Source organism: Papio anubis, chromosome 14, assembly GCF_008728515.1.
Source record: "Papio anubis isolate 15944 chromosome 14, Panubis1.0, whole genome shotgun sequence".
Taxonomy (NCBI): Eukaryota; Metazoa; Chordata; class Mammalia; order Primates; family Cercopithecidae; genus Papio; species Papio anubis.
The window spans coordinates 64563675-64583559 of NC_044989.1; the positions used below are offsets into that span (position 1 = coordinate 64563675).

Here is a 19885-nt window from a genome sequence, read left to right on the forward strand (position 1 = left end):
GTTATGCCCTAAATGCCTCAGTTTTTGTTTTAAATCTCTTTATAGACCTGAGTACAGGAATCCTGGATTTTGCTAATTAAACTTTCCTATTTGAGTTCTGCCTTTTTGGAGACTGATTCCTCAGAACTAGCTTTCCCGAGTGGTACTGCTTTTAATATTTTGTCACATAATCCCCCCCAAGCAGTTTCATGCTTTGCCTTAATTATCCTGTGTCTCCTCCTGCTCCTCCAGCCTCCATAGTTACCTCTCAGGGATATTTCTTCACGACTCCACCCCACTGCATCAACGTACAAAGCACCCAGGCTCCAGCCTCCCGTCCTGAGTCACCCCATGCCCCCTTCTAGTGTTACCAGCTCAGGCTCCTGCCCTGCGTCTTGTCTCTTCTCAGATAAAATCAGTATCATGTAGTATTAGCATAAGTGCAGTTCCATCCATTTGGCTAGACTTAGCCAGCCTGGAGATTTTCAGTTGATGGGAGGTTTTTTTTAAAATGCACAATTTAAAAATCTTTTTGTTATAGAAACTTCCAAAACACACAGAAGGAGAAAGAATAATCTAATGAACCCCATGTACCCATCATCCAACTGCAATAGTTTCAATTCTTTGTCAATCTTGTTTTATCTCTACCTCCACCACACCCACTGGTTTATTTTGATACAAATCCCAGATGCCCTAAAATTTATTTTGTATTTCCATATGTGATTCTAAAAAGGGGGATTTTTTTTTTAAAAGCATAAGCACAATAACTCCATCACACCTAAAAGTAAAAACCCCAAATATTTTCTCAATATTCTCAAATATCCAGTTTTTAAAAATTGAGATCCAAATAAAGAATATGCATGACATTGGTTGATGTATCTCTTATGTCTCTCTTTTTTAAAAAACCTTTGCATTATGGAAAGTTTCAAACATATACAAGGCAAACAGAGTAATATATGTACTCTATATCTAGCTTCAACAATGATCAATTGTCTATAACTCTTATATCATCTATACCTTCACCTACTCCCCAACTCAATTGTTATTTTTAACAGTTCTTTTGAGGTAACATGTATTAGTTGTACAGCTTTGACAAATGAATATACCAGTGTAACCCACAACGCTATCATGAACACAGGACATTTTCATCTCTCCAGAAGTTTGTCTTGTGTCTCTTACTCTTTCAGAGGCAACCAGTGTTTTGATTTTGTTTAACCTTAGATTAGTGACTGTTCCACAACTTTATACTATTTTACATCCAGCTTCTTCTCACTATAATATCTGTGAGATTTATTCATGTTGTTGGATTAGTTTGTTTCTTTTCATTGCTATCACTACTAAAATATATTTATTCTGTTGAGCTTATTTACACATGTATTTTCTCTATAAGGCACATTGCAGCCTTTTTGGGATTAGGGACCTTAGGCAGCACTTTATCACTATGCTTGAGGGTCATTTTAAACAGTGAAGTCACCAAGAAAAAGCAAAAAATATGGCACTAAATAGACTGCAAAAAATATGTTTATTTATAGTATGAGAGCTGAAACAAGTGGGTAGAGAGCACGACCTCATCTGAGAACATATGCATCAGGTGATTCACTATTTGGCCACTCTGTGAGTGTTCATGAAAGACCACACCAGTATTGATTTTGAGGTTATGAATACCTTTTAGCGATCAGGCAAATTCACGAATACTGAATTCATTAATGATGAGTAGCAACTGTGCATATGTGTATTGGCATATGTACAGATAGTCCCTGACTTATGATGGCTTAACACATGATTTTTTAACGTTATGGTGGTGTGAAAGCTATACACATTCAGTAGAGACCGTACTTTGAATTTAATGTCAACAAGTGTCTCTGCCCCAGTGCCTTCTACCAATGATTCTCCAGCCTCAATAGAAGAGAGAGAAATTGATGACCCTGTTGATGTAGCATCCTCATCATCCAGCAACTAATTTTAGTTCAATACTTCAAACATTCTTGAGGCCCAGTGTTCTTTCAGCTGTGTGTGTTAATGGTGAGTACTCATACAACCATTCTGTTTTTTACTTTCAGTATAGTATTCAATAAATCACATGAGATAGTCAACACTTCATTACAAAACAGACTTTGTGTTAGATGATTTTGCCCCACTGTAGGCTAATGTAAGTGTTCTGGGCACAATTAAAGTAGGCTAGGCTAAGCTATGATGTTTAGTACATTAGGTGTATTAAATGCATTTTTGACCTGCATTTTCAAATTACAATGGGTTTATCAGGACATAACCCCATTGTAAGTCAAGAAGCATCTGTACATATGTATAGTTATAAAACAAGGTTATCATCTATTTCTATTGTCTTGAACTTTGGAAACTAAAAAGAAGAATAAGCTTCCTACTTTCAGAAAACTTGATGGGACTATATTCCAGGAGACTTGAGCTTGATGGGGTATCCTGCCCCAAAATATGTGTGGATGTAAGGGTAACCATAACTCATTGTGAGATGAGAAAATATAAATAAATTGGGTTTTAGATATGCTAACATTTTTACTAACAAAGATTCCCGCCAAAGTGAGAAAAAAATAGAGATAGGAATGACATGTGTTCTAGAAAGAGAAATATAAAAGTGTTTAAAAACCTGATTTGAAAGAAAGAGGAGACTGATAGTTGTATACTCAATAAAGATAAAGGATGCAGTTCTAAGGTATTTCAATGAATGGAAAATGACAGACATGCCTAATGCAGATGTCAGGTGACTGCAAGAATCAGTTTTACCTGGGAGCTGAGAGGTAGAGGTGGGGCACAAACAGAAATGACTTTGCCTCATCAATAAAAGGGAAAATAGTCCTGACCGGGACTTGAAGGTATATGCATGGGAAGCCCTAGTAAGAACAGACCAAGTAATTCCAGAATATGGGTAAAGGAAATTGTCTCAACCTGGTTGTGTACCTTAGAGAACAATTTATTAAGAATCTGAAGAATTAATTTATCAACATCAAATTTGTATTAAAAAACCTAATTATCTGTGATTTACATTTGAAAATAGATTTTATGCCCCCCAAGATCTTTATAAATTGTAGTCATGTATTTTTGCTCTGTATTTGACTTACTAAGCAAGAGCTGGACTGAAGAACATTATCAGGGATACTACAAGAAATGCATAAGATGAAGGTCATGTTCTCCAAATATTAGCATCACAATTACCTTTTCCAGTCTCTAACCTTTACTACTATTCTCTTTGACGATGACAACAGAAAATAAGTCACCTGACTTTTGTTCCACTCTCACCCTTAAAATTTCCCTGTAGCTCAGATATCCAACCTAAGATACTTCTTGGAGTCAAGTCATAGAGCTATTCTAGCACTATCTTAGGATCCTTGACCACAATACTTACATCTCTTGCTGACAGATTCCAGTCTCCTTCCCAACCTTAAACCATAATTCCTATAAAGCTCTCCTATCATCCCCACTCCTAAGACACTCTTACACTCCTAAGATGCTCTTATAACAGCATGCCCTAAGCCATAGCCTGGGTCTTCTTTTGTTTATTGGATATTTTGCTTGCACTCACTGGTTTCTATCTGGATATAAGAATTTCAAAGACTGTACAAAGACAGTTTAAAAAGTCCCTTGATATGGAGGGAGAAAAGGTATTAAAAAACCCACCAGTATATATTTTTAAAGAAAGCAACTTGGCTAATCAGATTATCATCACTATGATGTATACCTACATTTTAGTTTCTCACTGATCAGACTTAATATTTAGGAAATTTGTGAGAAGTAATCTGTTTATCTTAGAAGACTAGACATCCAAGAAAGCCCTATCATTCAGAAGTAGTTTTACTGATTGATAAGAATAAAACAGAATTCAGTGAAAAACTTGTTTTGTTCATAAAAGTAGTAGGATTGATATAAAATAAGAAAAACTAAGCCCTTTCATAATTTCAGGTTTAGCTTGAAGTTTTGTTTATTCAATTTCTAAATTTCATTCTTCTGTTACAATCATATATTACCATTTGTGCCATTATTTTACTATCTTGAGCAATTTGTTGCTATTTATTCCTTAACCGTAACTACCTGCCCTCATCTTTTACTCTCCATTTCCAAATTCCTACAGATTATTCAACTGGAGTATTAGACTGGGCTAGGGGTCGCAGACCATTGTTAGTTGATACTTCATAATAAAATCAGAACGTGTCAAATTACTCTGAAGACAGGTCCCCATGTACAGCTTTGAGAGGTAACAGGGGCCAGATTAGTGATTGTGTGTAATGTTAAGATTTGGGAATGGTGTTTAGCTGGCAGTTATTATTGCGTCTCACCTTTCCCCTTGGAAAAGTGTCTGCTATGTTGCAATCACTGAGCAAATGCCAAATGCCTTCTGGGAAGGTCTGATACTGCCAAGAATTCCCTCACCCCCAAGCTGTCTTCCATTGTGTGGGAAAGTTTTATAATTTCTAGTCTCTAGCATGCTACACCTAAATCCTGGCCAACCAGCCCTAACAAATGTGTGGTTCAAGCAGTCCCTTAGGTTGCTTGGGTAACTAAAAATGTCCAGGGAACAGAAGAGAATGACAGCACAGATACATATGCTTATGTGTGACTTTTGACACAACAGAATGAAAAAAATGCCATTAGAATTCTACTAATGTTGGAATCAGTAGTCATATTATGTCTTGATAAATAAGCATAAAAAGGAACTGTAGAAACCTTGTTCTATAGGTATAGAGCAGTGAAACTGATACAAAATAAGAAAATAAGCCCTTTTGTAATTTGAGGTTCAGTTAAAACATTTGTTTATTCAATTTCTAGATTTCATTGTTCAATTAGAACCATGAATATATAACATTTATGAAATAATTTTGCTATCCTAAACAAGTTGTTGCTATTCATTACTCAACAATAGCTATTTACCCTCATCTTTTAGTCTCCATTTCCAAATTCCAACAGATTATTCAGCTACAGGATTAGACTGGGCTAGTAGTTTGAAGATAAATAGGTGATAATTGACACAAGGAAATGGAATACATAATGTAAATATTTGACATTTTATTGGATTATGAAATGAGTTAGGTGTTAAAATTTATAAATATCACGGCTTTACTGATAACATGGTGAACTGTGGACTTGGCTATTGATATGGTTGGCTATCCGTGAATAAAAGGCAAACATTTGTACATGGGAACACTGGCAAATTGGTTGGCTTAGAATGAAACTGCAAATCTATCTTTATAAGTGGAACAGAAAAAAATGGAGTCCAATCATATAGTAAGAAAAAAGGAAAAGCAGCCAGGAATAGTGGCTCACGCCTGTAATCCCAGTACTTTGGGAGGCCAAGGTGGAAGGATCGTTTGAGCCTAGGAGTTCCAGATCAGCCTGGGCAATGTGGTGAGACTCTGCCTCTAAAAAAAAAGAAAAAAAAATTAACTGGGTGTGGTGGCACATGCCCATAGTCCCAGCTAGTTGGGAGTCTGATGTGGGGGGATTGCTGGAGCCTGGGAGGTCAAGGCTGCAGTGAGCCATGATCACGCCACTGCACTCCCACTTGGGCAACAGAGGGAAACTGTCTCAAAACAAAACAAAACAAAAAGGAAAAGAAAGAAAAAAAGGCTATCTTGCAGTTCTATGTGGTAAAAATCCCAATTACCTTGAGATCTTTATCCAGCAATCACAATAGGACTCACTAATCCAGAAGTCAAAGTAAAACCTCTGAGCTGCTTTAAAAAAAAAAAAAAGGAAAGAAAAGGTTTAAAAAGCTATATACTGAAGCTCAGAAACGTGATTAATAGAAAAATTTATTATGTTTAAATTCATTTAAATAAACCTGATTATTTCATTCCTCAGGCCATAGAAGATTAGAAACAACAAAAATTTTCCATTCATTATAGATTCTAACATCTATTGTGTGTTAACTACGTGTGAGGGATAATTCCACAAGCAACTGATTTAATCGTCTGAGGTAAGTATTATGACTCCTCACATTTTACAAATGAGAAAACTGAGGTGGAGAGAGGTTGATTAATTTGGCCAAGATCATAGAGTAGAAAGTAGTAGAGTCAGGATTCAAACACAAGTTTTCTACTGGTGTCTAAACTTTCAGGTACTACTGGCAAACAGCAGGGGCTACGGACACAACAATGAACAGAGCAGCGGAGGGTCCTGTTTTCACAGTCGAGAAGCAACAGGGAACAGTAAGAGAACCATGGCTGAGCGCAGTGGCTCACGCCTACAATCACAACACTTTGGGAGGCCAAGCAGGAGGATCACAAGATCAGGAGTTCAAGACCAGCCTGGCCAGAATGGTGACGCCTGTAGTCCCAGCTACTCGGGAGGCTGAGGCAGGAGAATTGCTTGAACCTGGCAGGCAGTGAGCCGAGATTGCGCCACTGCACTCCAGCCTGGGCGACAGAGTGAGACATTGTCTCAAAAAAAAAACAAAAGAGAACCGTGAATTGGCAGGAGCAAGAACTGTGACAAGCAGAACAATAGGGATGGGAGCTGAAGATTAGGGAGCACTGGACTCTTTACAGTTATCTTGTTTACTCTTTACAACCATTCTGCAAGTCACCATCATCATTGTTTAGATGAAGAAATTGAGGCTTTAAAAAGTCAAATACATTTCCCCAAATTGCACAATTAGTAAACAGTGGACATGGAGTTTGAATCCAGGTCTGTTTGACACCAAAGCTTAATTTTTTCTCACTATACCTCACTGCTGTAACAAAAAACTACCTACACAGGCGCTTAAAAAATATTTCAGTCTGGGCCACTCTGTATAGAAGGAAACAGTCCTGAACATACTATGCTAGTCATTGAGGGTTTTATTGAATGCATAAATGGTTGAATATAAAAATGGCACTATAATGAATGTGTAAAATTAAGACTCTAGTAATTGAGAAACAACTGCATTCTGTTGATTAGTGTCTGTTTAAGAAAACAGAGTAATGTATGATATATTTTTAAAGTCTAAAAATAGATATGGTTAAAATAAAACTAATTTGTGGATTTAAAGGAATGAGTTTCAAGTACCTAAAAAATTCTTCTATGTGGAATATCTATTTTCTAATGATACCAGATAAAGTTTTCAACATAGGGAAATAGTACAAACAGACATATTAAATAAAGGTTTATGCTATTTTGTGTTAACCTTTGTTTAATAAAATAAGTAAAGGGCCCACTGAAAACGAAAGGGCCAAATAACCTTTATTTAATAAAATAAATAAGGGCCCAATAAAAAATAGTCCCTCCTCGTTTCATGTTTTCCTAGAAAAAATAAAAAATAAAACAACGGTAGTCTCAACCCTTTAATACCAACTTAGATTATGTGTTAATGATGAATCATATAGTATTTTTAAATGTTTCTACAAATTATAAGAAATTATAATTTGTCAGGAATTTGAACTATTAGAATGGTGAAATAATTGAATTTTCCCCTGAAGTATACTTTGGTGAGAAAAAAAGGACATGAGATGTTCTTCAGAAAACCTCTAAACTTAAAATTCAGGTATTCAGCCAAGTAAACAAATCATTTACTTAAAAGAACAATGTATATTTTACATCTTTAATGCATGTTTAACTCCATTTCCTACACTTTCCCCATCTATATTACTGTATTGATGATCGGTCCCATAATGATAATCATGATATACATTCTGTCCTCTAAGCTATAAAAGAACAAAAAGATAAACTACATTCATTGCAATTGGGGAATAACATATTTGATTTATATATATATATATATACACACACACACATATATATATATTTTTTTTTGAGATGGAGTCTCTGTCACCAGGCTCGAGTGCAGGGGTGCCATCTCCGCTCACTGCAACTTCTGACTCCCTGGTTCAAGCGATTCTGCTGCCTCAGCCTCCCGAGTAGCTGGCATACAGGCACGCGCCACCACACCCAGCTAATTTTTGTATTTTTCGTAGAGACGGGGTTTCACCATGTTGGCCAAAATGGTCTCGATCTCCTGACCTCGTGATCTGCCCACCTCAGCCTCCTAAAGTGCTGGGATTACTGGTGTGAGTCACAGCACTCGGCCTTGGTTTCTATATTTAAAAATTAGTCAATTATTGCTTATCTGGTAGCTTTCAGATAACTCAAATATTAATTATTAATTCTTTAGATTTTTTTTTTTTTTTTGAGTTGGAGTCTCGCTCTGTCACCCAGGCTGGAGTGCAGTGGTGCAATCTTGGCTCACTGCAACCTCTGCCTCCCAGGTTCAAGTGATTATCCTGCCTCAGCCTCCCGAGTACCTGGGATTATAGGCATGTGCCACCACTCCTGGCTAATTTTTAAAATATTTTTAGTAGAGATGGGGTCTCACCATGTTAGCCAGGATGGTCTTGATCTCCTGACCTTGTGATCCACCCACCTCGGCCTCCCAGAGTGCTGGAATTAAAAAAAATTTTTGGAAAGTTTTCCTAGAAATATAAGAAAATCATGTTTTCATTGATTGCACAGTTACTTGTATTGACTTCCATTGACTTTAAAGTACTATGTCCTGCTTAGGAATTTGACATATTTTTAATGAAAAAAAAAATTTTTTTTCTTTTTGAAACGGAGTCTCATTCTGTCACCCAGGCTGGAGTGCAGTGGACTGATATTGGCTCACTGCAACCTCCACCTCCTCGGTTCAAGCAATCTCTCACCTCAGCCTCTCCAGTAGCTGGGGATACAGGCGGGAGCCATCACGCCTGGCTAATTTTTATATTTTTAGTAGAGATGGAATTTCACCACGTTGACCAGACTGGTCCTGAACTCCTGACCTCAGGTGATCCACCTGCCTCAGTATCCCAAAGTGTTGGGATTACAGGTATGAGCCACTGTGCATGGCCAAAAAGTTTTAACAATTTAAAAATAGTAAGAATTCTTCAATTGGTTAATGATCATAGACAGACAACATTCAAACAAACAAAATACCATTTGATACTGAATAGTTTTAACATTTTAATTGTGTTGCAAGAAAACTTTGTGTTGGAGATAATTACTTAATTTAGATCCGAATGTATGTGCACTGGAAAGTGGCATTTTATGTTGATTACAAAAATGTATTTAGGCAATAGGCTTAGTTTTGACCAAGCCTATTTGCTAATTTTGGGAAGTTTTTTTTATAAAAAATCAAAGAAGTGAGTGTAGTTTAAAGTACAAGAGAAATAAAAACATTATTTTCTTCCTAGGCACTTTTCTGGTGGATGGATGGAGGATACATAGCTACAACTACTTCTTCCAGATTTTTCAAGACAGTTCAAATTTTAATATTCCATTTTGAAACCATATTAAACCATTCACTTTCATTTTTGTTTCAAAATGTTTGGACACCACGGGGGGTAACAGTCTGACAATTTTAGGAAAATCTTACTTTTACTTTGATTCCAAATGTATTATCAGAGAGTTTCCAAAGGTGGGTTCCAAAAAATTTACAATATTTAAGTAACAAAGAATAATTGACTTTGGATAGGGCTTCTCATTGGCTTTAGAAATTTTATGAGATATGGTCTGGGTTTATAAAACCACAGAGAGACCTATTTTTGAAGCTTCATTGTGCCAGAACTACTTAGAAAATTCTTTCTTCCAACTTAAGACTTCATATAGCACATATATACTGATTAATTTGTAAATTAGAAAAAGTTTACCACCTATTACTAGGACAGCATTTCACAATGTAGTATATACTTCTCCTTTTAAAAACATTTACTATAATCCTTCCTTCCTCCCTCCCTCCCTCCCTTCTTTCTTTCTTTCTTTCTTTCTTTCTCTTTCTTTCTTTCAACAGTCTCACTCTGTCACCCAGTCTGGAGTGCATTGGCGCAATCTCGGCTCACTGCAACCTCTGCTTCCTGTGTTCAAGCTATTCTCCAGCCTCAGTCTCCTGAGTAGCTGGGATTACAAGAATGTGCCACCGCAACCAGCTAATTTTTGTATTTATAGTAGAGATGGGGTTTCACCATGTTGGCCAGGCTGATCTCGAACTACTAATCTCAGATGATTCACCCACCTCGGCCTCCCAAAGTGCTGAGATTGTAGGCGTAGGTCACTGCACACAGCCTATAATTATATTTTCTAAGAAATTATTTAGGCCAGGCATGGTGGCTCATACCTGTAACCCCAGCACTTTGGGAGGCTGAGGTGGGCAGAGTGGTTGAGCCTAGGAGTTCGAGACCAGCCTGGGCAACTTGGCAAAACCCCATCTCTACAATAAATGAATAAATAAATAAATGAAACAAAAGTGAGCTTGGTGTGGTGGCATGTGCTTGTAGTCCTAGCTACTTGGGAGGCTACGGTGGGAGGATTGCTTGAGCCCAGGAGGTGAAGGATGGAGTGAGCTGAGATCATGCCACTGCACACCCGCCTGGGTGACAGAATGAGATCCTGTCTCAAAAAAAAAAAAAAAAAAAAGAAAGGAAGAAAGAAAAAGAAAATAATTATTTAAATATTGAATCAGTATGACAGGGCTTGTCAAAGCAACAATTAAGTAATTGGCCTAGAATATTACTTTGCACATCTTGATGAAGTTCAGATAGTAGACTCATTAAAAGAACATAATGCTTTGCTTTCTACTCCTTTAAAGAAAAGGAAGCATTTTAGCAGTAATGGTGTAAATACAGGACATCCCTATTTCTTGCTTATTAAAGAAAATGTTGAAAGGAGACCTTATCTTCACTTGTTTGACATCCTTTTAGAAAAGATCAGTCTTTTAATTTCCTTTCTTTTTGTTCTTACAACTTTTAATTGGTTCATATGTTTTAGACCTCAGAGGACAATGCCATCTTTCATTTTTAATGTGGCATATCCCTAATATCCTAATGCCTATTCTTTGGGTACAATATAGGTAGCTCCTAAAACATACTTGCTTTTGTGTAATACTTGGGTTGCATACATTTTGTGGCGGTTGTGACATACTTCTTATACATAAAATCAGGATTTTAAAATTTGTTCTCTGGGATTAATGTATATAGTTGTGCAGATTATGTGTATATTAGTATCATTATTATGGACTCATATTATGACTCTGAAGGTTTCTTTTAATGATGAGATCATACATGTATCTGAGATGGGATTCTAAAGGTTGCCACAGAAAACCCAACACTCAATTCATGTAGGGGCTCTGAAATTGAGAGCATTTCTGTTTGTATCTGATTTCCTGGTCTTGTATCTTTATATAACTAAGAAATTATGCAAATTCATTTAACCATAACCAACAGCCAAATCTTCCACAGGCACTTTGAGTGTATGTGCATGTTCATGAGTAGATATGTTAAGGATTCCTATATTTGTAATTTCTAAACTTTTATGTCTAGACAGAAGAAAATACAGTGCAGTATTTGAGCATTATTTTTCATATGTGTGATGATAATTTGCAGGGACCATTTAGACAGACCTAAAATATGTGAATTAGATGTGGTGCTTCTAAAGAAACTCCTTCCCACTTTTTCACTCTGGAAAAAATAATTTACTCTTTTGTTTAACTATTTTTTTCTTTGACTCAAAGGATTCCATGATTTGTATATATTTTTCTTGTAGGTATTTTAAATAATATACCATAAAAATAACACACAGCAAATTCAAATTTAATTAGAAAGATATTTAACTAAGAATGCCACGTTTTGGCCAGGTGCAGTGGCTCATGCCTGTAATCCCAGCACTTTGGGAGGCTGAGGTCGGCAGATCACGAGGTCAAGAGATCCACACCATCCTGGCCAACGTGGAGAAACCCCGTCTCTGCTAAAAATACAAAAATTAGCTGGGTGTGGTGGCAGGCGCCTGTAGTCCCAGTTACTCAGGAAGCTGAGGCAGGAGAATCGCTTGACCCTGGGAGGCGGAGGTTGCAGCGAGCTGGGATAGCGCCATTGCACTCCAGCCTGGGAGACAGAGTGAGACTCCATTAAAAAAAAAAAAATGCCATGTTTACACAGTATTCTTCTCTTGAAATTTGATAGTGAGCTTCAAAATTCATAAATTTCTTTTCCTTTTCTTGAATAAAACATCATCTAACATGTAATTGGAAAATAAAAACTTACCTATTGCAATGGAAGCAATGATAACATTGTTCATTGTATTCATTGTACATGAAGCGCTACATTATGTTATTGATCAATTTTATCTTTAAATGACTTGTGTGGGCCATTATCGGGGCTTAAAACAGTCACAATGAACTGGATATTGTTTTTAAACTTAAAGAGAGCATTCGTGGTTTCCTAAATATTCCCCATTTAAGTTCATCTAGGCAGAGCAAGACCTTTTGCCAGTGTTTACGATCATGCTTCTATTATGTCATCCTACCTCCCTCAGTGTTCACTAGAAAGGGATTCAGAGGCAGCTCTCAAGGCCCTGTTTCAACATCATTTTGTCTTGCTCAGCCCACAGTACTGCATCTCTCTTTGCTGTACCTTTAATAGCTCCCTCTCCACTGGCTGTCTCCCAAAAATGCGCCCCTTGACCCTACCCCCTTCTCTAGCTATTAGTCTGTTTCTCCTTCTCTTCCTATTCAAGTTTCTTGAGAGGGGGCTACATTCAGTCCTTGCATTTTCTTATCTCTCTTTCATTTCTTTAGTATCTCTCTCTTATTGTACTAAAATATACATAAAACTTCCCATCGTAACTGTTTTTAAGTGTACAGTTATGTGGTGTTAAGTACATTCACACTGTTCTGCAACCATCACCACAATCCATTTCCAGAACTTTTTCATCTTCCCAAATGGAAACCCTCTACTCATTAAACAGTAACTTTCTATTCTGCCTCTACCTAGCCTCTGGCAACCACCATTCTACTTTCTGTCTCTATGAGTTTGAAAAGTTTCAGTGCCTCTTGTAAGTGGAATCGTATAGTTTGTCGTTTTGTGACTGGCTTGTTTCACTTAGCAGAATGTCTTCAAGGTTCATCTGTGTTTTCTTTATTCTCTATTATGACCTGTCTTCTCCATGTCATTGAAACATTCCTTGCCAAGGTCACTCATGACCCTCTACTTCCTCAATATTCTGGAAAATTGTCTTCCTTTTTCTTTTAGTGGCATTTAACTGCACTTGGTACTTTTTGATACTCTCTCTTCTTTTCACTTCTTATTTTCCTCTTTTGATTTTCTACCTACATTTCTAGCAATTTTTTGTATGTTTCTAGCACTTTTGTGGACTCCTCTCTACCTTAAACATTGTTTTTCTCCTATGTCTCTGTACACTCAAAAGTATATATTCCTTCAATGATCTCATATATTCCCGTGGCTTCCACCTACCGCTTATGTATTGACTCTGACTTTTCATCCAACTCTCATTTCTCTCCTGAGCTTTAGAAAAAGGGTGGCTGGAGATCTTTACATGAAAGTTCCACAGACAAGGTGTTCAAAACTGAACTTACCGTCTTTCCCTCCAGATTTGTATCAACAAATAGTTGGAACCAACCTGAGTCATTCTTAAGTCTAAGTTTTCCTACCCATAACATGCAGTTGATTTCTTAAGTTTTCTTGGTTTTACCCACTTAATGTCCCTGGAATCTGTCCTCTTCTATCCATCCATTCTCACTATTACTGCTACTTGTCAGCTCAAGTATTATTCTTTTTTTCTGGGCTTACTGTCACAGCCTCCTAATGAGTCTGCTTCTCTTCCTTCAGTTTTATCCCCATCGAACGAAATCCCCACTTGCTGCCAGAATGATCTTTCTACAAAGCAAATCCAATTATGTCACTTTCTGAATAGTTTTTGAATGCCTCCCCTTTGCCGTCAGGAAAAAATCCAAATCTCTTAGCAGAACATGCCATGGTTCTGCAGGACCTGGCCTCCACTCACCTCTTCAACCTCAGCATTTGCTACTTTCCTTTATGCATTACGTGCTTCCACACACGTGATAAACCTCCCTGGACACACTCTCTTCAGACCCACCATATCTTTGTATGCGGCATTCTCCTGGACAACTCCTACCAGTTCTTTAGGACTCAGCTCCAAGGCCGTCTTCTCCAGGAAATATTCCCTGGAGGTGGGTATAGTGGATGCTATGGTGTGCTGCTTGCATTTCTCTATCTCCTCGGGACTGAAGTACAGATATCACTAACTGCTGGGAGTGTTGGTAATGGATAGATCTTGGCAACACTTAGTTCTAGAGATTGCCCTTGTTTGAAGAGAGCTTAAGATCATGCTTTCCTTCCTAGAGCCAGCCCAGGAAAGACTACAATGATTAGTTGATTCAGAAGTTTATACTTTTATAAGCCTGGTCCCATTGCTCCAGTGGAGACAACTCTGTAGGCTATTGTAGCTCCATAATTCTCCCATAGAAGGGCTGAGGACTTTGTGGCAACTACATCATAATCCCACTTCTCCTTTTGCCCAGTTCAGCTGTTTTCACTTCACCCTATAGGTGCTAATTCTGAAAGCAAGCCTCCTGCACACAAACATCCCTCTGAGTCTTTTTCCCAGGGAACTGAAGAGCAGCACTGGGTTAGGACTCTTAATACCACTTGCCTACTCTTATCACAGCTCTTAACCCCCACCCCTATCATAATTGTCTGTCTGTTTCTCTTCTCACAGCTCTTACCCCCGACCCATATAATAATTGTCTGTCTGTTTATTTATTGGTCTATGCCTAACTATATTGAGCAAACTAGAGAACAGGGATTTCAATCTTGTCTTTTTATCCTTATTTCCTTTTTACCCTGACTCATTAAATCTGTTTGAATAAATAAAAGCATAAACGAATGCATGAGAGATTTCTATCTTCAAAAGCTTTGGGGGCTTTCCTAAAATCAGCTCAGCCCTTCCTGAACATTATTTCTTTTTGGAATAGCCCCAGAAAATCTGGGTCATCTCTCCTAGGGTGTATTTTAGGTTTGTTGCTTTTCATGCTTCATGAAATCATGAGAAGCATGGATTTGGAGGTCTGGATTTAGAAACCTGGGTTGAATTCTTGGAGCACCATGTACTAACTGTGTGATTTTGGCCAAATCATATAACTTCTTCATGTCTCAGTTTAATTACCTGAAAAACAGCACTATCTAGCCCACAGATACTGCTTGGTGGTAAATAAATGAGATAATATCTGTGTAAAGTGATGGCACATAGCAGATACTCAGTAAATTTTAGCTTCCTTCCTCTTTTTCTTCTTTTTAGATTGAATTTACCCAACTATAATAACTTGCAAAGAAATAAATTATAGTAGTTTGGTCCTACTGAGATGATCTCAATAGCTCTCATAATCTTCCTTTTCCCCCACATGGCAGAAATCCATCATTCTCTGCTACTATTCTTATTTTAGAAGGAAAAAAAAAAAAAAAAACAGCTGAAATCATCTACTCAACAATGCAAGTCTCTGCTTGCTATAAATTTTATTTATCATGAGGCATCAAATTTGCTAGTGGCAAGAGGTGTGTGTCTAGGTGTGCCTCAGAGTGAATCAAAGGCAAATAAATCACATGAATGTAATGCTACCTGATGGGTTTCACTGATGTGTAGGAGGAGCTAAAATGATTAACATAAGGTCACAATGAAGGGTTAAAGGGATGGTAGCAAGTTATCCCACTGATTCACCCATATATCCAGTTTTCTTCTTCTCAGTACTTGGAAAATCACATTTCTTGGTTCCTTTGCAATTGGGTGAACCCTATGATGAGCTCCAGGCAATTGGTTGGGAGTAGAAGTAATATATCACATGTAGGAAGAAGTTTTTAAGAGCCAGTGATCAGTTCCCAGCTAGAAACAGTCTGTGATATTGAAGGATATAAACCCTAGACACTGTCCCAGACTTGGGGCAGATTTTTCTGCAAAAAGGAAATAACCTTTTGTTGTGTTAAACTCTGAAATATTCATGTTACTTATTACCACCACAAAATTAGGCACTTCTAACTCATGCATTGGGTTCAGGAGAACTCAGGAAAATCTGAATAAATCATATATCTCAGGAAAAACAGGAAACACAGCCAGCTGTCTCAGAAAATAGAGCTGGAAGGTTATTTAGGATTATTGTTGATTTACTGCTCCACCACTAAAGTAACTTATCTTCTCCCTTTAGATCATCTCCTTTCTGTGTCTACTTCTGCTTCCACTTCCAATTGCCAGTTGTCTTTTTTTGCATCATTGTATTTTACATATCTTGCAAATAGATACAACCCAGTAAGTACAATTTGGATACTGAATCAGAAAGTGCTCTTGAATCAGACTACTTCATAGGCTACTGGGGAGCCTAAAATGCACTTTCAGGTACCTTCCTCTGGTCCAATTAGCAACAACATGGAGTTGGGTCCTGAAATACAAAACATGGCCATGTATTCTTGAGGAAATCTTGGGGTCTCTTCCTCCTAACAGGAGCTGTGGCTTGGAGTCCTGTTAGACAGGAGCTGTCACTATGGTAGGCACCATATTGGCCTGTTCAGTAAACTGGGATACAGACTTTTCAGGTCAGCGAAAGAGAGGCTATTATTCTATTACTGTGACTGCTGGGCCTAGAACTGGTTATAAAAATGTCTCGGTATTGACCTGGAAATTGGCCAGTGGCTTCTGGGTTGGGACAAAATTTTTGTTGAACTGAGAAGTCTTCCTAGATGAGACAGGAACTGGACCCTAGGTCAAATGCAGATTTCTTGCCTTTTGGATACTTCTTGGTCATGAACTAAATAGTCAACTTTGAGAAATGTTTTTGGTTGATAATATGTACAACAGGCAATAGTTTTTTCTTAGGACAATGTAATAATCAGTGACTTAACATTGTTTTGATGTTAAAATATAATATATGGACTATTTCACTTTACCTTGGGCATTTGGTTAACTCATAAATGTGAAATTAGAGCTTCCCTCTGTTCTTAATGTCACCATCCTAGTGGCTATTGTCTCTTTATGAATACTTTTTTTTTTTTAATGTAAGGTAGTCTGTGTTTGGTGTATGTTTATTTATTTACCTTCTTAAAATGCTTACTACCATTTTAAACTCCACTCCTCAACCTCATCCTTTCTTGTTTAACCTTCTTTTGAGGCACCTTTTATATTTTCCAAAGTACTCCATTGTCCTCTCAAATGGCTTCAGTGCCCCGATTGATCTGCATCTAATTCTCAGTCAAAACTATTGCTGCCTCTGAAGTTATCTCCATTAGGGGGTTAACAGCAAATAAGCCAATTAAATGACTATACACTGAGCTACAGGTTTCGGAAGTTATATATATATTTATTTTTTTATTTTTATTTTTTTAAATCAGAGATATCTTCCTAACAGTCTTTAAATTATAACAGGTCATTCCTGATTCCTTTTAACAGTACAAACAGGATGGTGGTCTCCAACACTAACTCTTGGTTGGAGGTAGTGGTACAGAATAGGGATGGTGGACTTAATATGTTTTGGGAAACCATGACCATAATTCACATACTTTAAGAGACCATTATTTATAAAACTCATCTGTATTGCAGGGCTGCTAAGCTGTGAAAAATGTGTGTCAAAAATTCTACTGAAATATGATACAGTTATACACCACATAACAATATTTTGGTCAAGAACAGGCTGCATATATGATGGTGGTCCCATAAGATTATAATGTCATATTTTTACTGTATCATTTCTATGTTTAGATACACAAATACTTACCATGGTATTACAATTGCCTCCAGTATTCAGTAGGCTGTAGCATGCTGTACAGGTTTGTAGCCTAGGAGCAATAGGCTATCCCATATGGCCGAGGTGCATAGTAAGCTATACCATCTAGTTTTGTGTAAGCACACTCTATGATGTTCACACAATGACAAAATTGCCTGACGATGTATTTCTCAGAAGGTATTCGGGTTGTTAAACAACATATGACTGTACATGGGTTGATGCACTATGGGGACGGAGCAGTGCAGGAGTAGAATGAGGGCTGAGTTTTCACTGAGACCAGGTTTGACTTCCAACCCTGCCCTTAATTAGCTGTGTAACCTTGGGCAAAGCATTTAACCTCTCTGAGCCCAAGGGTTTTCATCCGAAAAGTGGAGATAATAATGGCTATGAGCTTATTAGATGTTTCACTGAAGATATTGTACATGAAAAGCTCCTGACACACAGCAGATGCCCAGTGGGTATTAGCTGAATTTGAATCTACCTCCTTTTAAGTACCCTTTACACTTCAAGAAAGAGACTCCTGTCCTATTAAGGAGATTGATAGAGGACTAGAAAGAACTCTGTGGTTGGGAGAGAAAAAATCTTAGCCTTGACTGCCCGACCTCCTTTATACGATTATTGCCTTGATAACAATTTGCTTGTTATTCCTTACTCCCTTCACGAAATCATTAAATTCTGAGTTCCTACATTTTGTCAGGTACTAGGGATAAAAAGATGAATAAGATATACGGTCTCCATGGTTCACAGAGTCAAGTAGGGAAAGAAAAAGCGTAAGAAAATAAGAAGTGTTAAACTATTACTCTGAAAAAATGTGCAAACCTTTTCATTAAACAATTTTTTAAAGGTAGATTCCCAATAGCAGCTATGATTTGTAAAATGTTGTAGAAACATGGACAATTTAAAGTAAACGCTATCACAAAGCAAACTGCCTTCAACTTTTCCCTCTTAGAGTTAATTTTGACTTTGGCATGAGGACACATTTTGTTTTTCTTCTGCTCACACAGTGCATCTGTTACCTTCTCTGTCAGGCAAGTATAGAAAGTAAATCATCAGGCAAGAAACAGTAAGCACACATCTAAAATCTGAAGCAAAATTGGTAGGGATAATTTTAGCTCTACCTGCATATGGAATAATGTAACTATAGAACTTTTCGTTTTCTGGTGAGCATGGTACAGTAGGGAAAATACAGGCTGAGGAATCAGAATATAATCTAAATTTTGGCTTTACTAGTTTTGCGGGCAAATCACTTAACCTCACTGAGTCTCAGTTTTCTCATTTGTAAAAACGAGTGATAATACTTATGAGATTATGGTAACAATTATAATATGTCTATACATAATAGGCCTTTAATAAATATTATTATTCAAACCCTAGAACACAAAAGAAAATAATTTCTCAACCCTTAGGTAATTGTACAAAGTACTCAAATGCCTCATTATAAATTAAGTGTATATTGGAGGCAGAATTTGACCTGATCATTTTAAGCAGGAACTAAAATAGTCTTAACTTGGGATGCCTATGCCTACTGGGACAAAGTTATTACAAGCTATAAATGTCTAGCTGGAGTAGTAAACCCTGAAAATCAGGATGGGAACAGGTTGGAGCTTCATGGAATGTGGAATGCCAAACCTGGTCCGTAACACAAAATCGGAGTCTGCAGTCTTCTGGGGCTAAATATTGGGCCAAAATAGAATGTCTGAGTAGAGGTGTATAATAGTTTTGTCTTTAGTGTTCAATGTTGAACCCCTTTCTTAATTGGTAGCTATAGGGTCCACTTTCCATCACTAAAGTGCAAGGCCAGTGACTCAATTTCCATATTCGTGGCAATAAGCACATGCCATGTGATCTAGACCACTAATAACTCTAGACTGGAGAAGCGAGGCCTAGAAATAACTCATTTTGGCAGAAGTGACAGTGGCAGCAGCATCCAGTGTCTAGTGACAACAGTGTCCACGGGGCTTCCAGTGTCATTTCTATGTCTTGTGGAGGTAGGGGAGAGGTTGTCAGTGGTAGCAGTCCAATGTACCCTGACTAGACGTGTAGATTTGACTGTTCTGATCTCTTAATCTCTCTTGGTTCTGGCTCATTTCTTGCAGCTGGTTCTTCAGGCTTCTCATCAATTCTAGGAGCTACCTATCAGTCTGCCAATAGATTGCTTATCTGCTTAAGATAAAGTCCATTTCAGTTGTCTGCATCCGAGAATCTTGACTACTGTAGGGCAAATGGAAGAATCACAGTGTGGGGCAAATCTGAGGTCAAAGCTGTCAGAGACTTGAAGAGGAGGTAAAGGAGGGGAGCTCAGTAAATATGTTGACGGTCCAGAAGAAAATGTGTAGATAATATCCATTTGAGATTGAG

The 19885-nt window shown here is 37.6% G+C and overlaps 1 long non-coding RNA gene across 6 annotated transcripts in view; it reads left to right on the top strand.

Moving 5' to 3' along the window:
• LOC103876998 overlaps positions 1-19885 on the top strand; it is a 44912-nt gene that overhangs the window by 8912 nt on the left and 16115 nt on the right. For 2 of the 6 annotated variants that reach the window (XR_002516679.2, XR_002516678.2), the window contains exons 2-3: positions 1851-2001; positions 5806-5920. This is a non-coding gene — a long non-coding RNA (uncharacterized LOC103876998). Of the gene's footprint in view, positions 1-1850; positions 4202-5805; positions 5921-6061; positions 6153-9146; positions 9613-19885 lie in introns of those variants that run through there. The other 4 variants (XR_002516677.2, XR_004178280.1, XR_002516680.2 and 1 more) reach the window with 4 other exon arrangements.